This window comes from Nematolebias whitei, chromosome 11 (genome assembly GCF_014905685.2).
Source record: "Nematolebias whitei isolate Nwh7 chromosome 11, NemWhi1, whole genome shotgun sequence".
NCBI classification, from domain to species: Eukaryota; Metazoa; Chordata; class Actinopteri; order Cyprinodontiformes; family Rivulidae; genus Nematolebias; species Nematolebias whitei.
The window spans coordinates 3812080-3813115 of NC_056508.1; the positions used below are offsets into that span (position 1 = coordinate 3812080).

The 1036-nt window shown below is 37.3% G+C and overlaps 1 protein-coding gene across 1 annotated transcript in view; it reads left to right on the forward strand.

Annotated features, from left to right (window-relative positions):
* Nucleotides 1–1036, forward strand: part of LOC119416589 (Ig-like V-type domain-containing protein FAM187A) — a 178727-nt gene that overhangs the window by 77760 nt on the left and 99931 nt on the right. The window lies entirely within an intron of this gene.

The window sequence follows — 1036 nt, forward strand, 5'->3', positions numbered from 1 at the left end:
CATGATTTTCCGTTGCTTCACCACAGACACTTCTGAAAAACATCTGGATTAATTTGCTAGCAGATAGGAGAATTTAAAAGATGGAAAGATGAGGTTTATCTACAGAGAGATGTGTGAGGGAATTTGTCTGTTTTAACCAGAACAGCACGCTCCTTTGGAAATCAGCTTGGCCCAACGGTACGCTTGGTTGAGATCGAACTTTTTACCTTGCAGACGATAGTTTCAGCGTTGGTGTAGAGCTCTCCTTTCAACTCTTTCAGCGTCTCCGTGAGAACAGCTAAAAACCTCTGGAGTCGTGAGGTTATCCAAACAGAAGTTCATAATTCCCAAATCGTCTCTGGTTCAGCTTGATTCTCTTTCAGCAGCATCCTGAATTCCAGCATTCTGCATTCTGGAACTCTAAAACTCTCTCTAGTTTGAACTAGGAAGTACTGACATTTTAAAGAGCTCTACTTCCAGTTCATTTGAGAGCTTCTGATTGGTCGATGAACCAAAACAGAGGTGTGTTTTGTGATGTAAGGTGTTATGAAAAGTCAAGGAAAAAGATTAAGATTGTTTAAGAACAGACAGAAAGATATTATGAAGAAACCAGACTTCGTGGAGCCACCTCTTCCAGTATCTTGCTGTAAAAGTTAAACATGACATTTCTTTTCAGTAAACTTTCAGTTGACCGAAACTTGAACTTCGACACACTTACAACTTCGCTCATTGAAGACAGAAAATCAAAAAATGCATATTAACCTGATTTCTTCTTTGAATGAGGATTAAGGATCATTATTACTGTTTCACAGTTGATTTAAATGATTAGTTCACTTCAACATTTAAAAATGGTTTGAACTAAAACACAATTTGATTATCAAAACATTTGTAAAATAGTAATGATCATAGAGAATTGTCTTTTTCCACTTGATTAATTCAAGAAAGAAAGTCTCAGGATGGGTCAACCTGTATTTCTGGATGCAAATCAATGAAATGACAAGTTATGTCCCATTGGTCCTTAGGTCAAGGTTTTGACCTTCAGGCCTAGTTCACTACA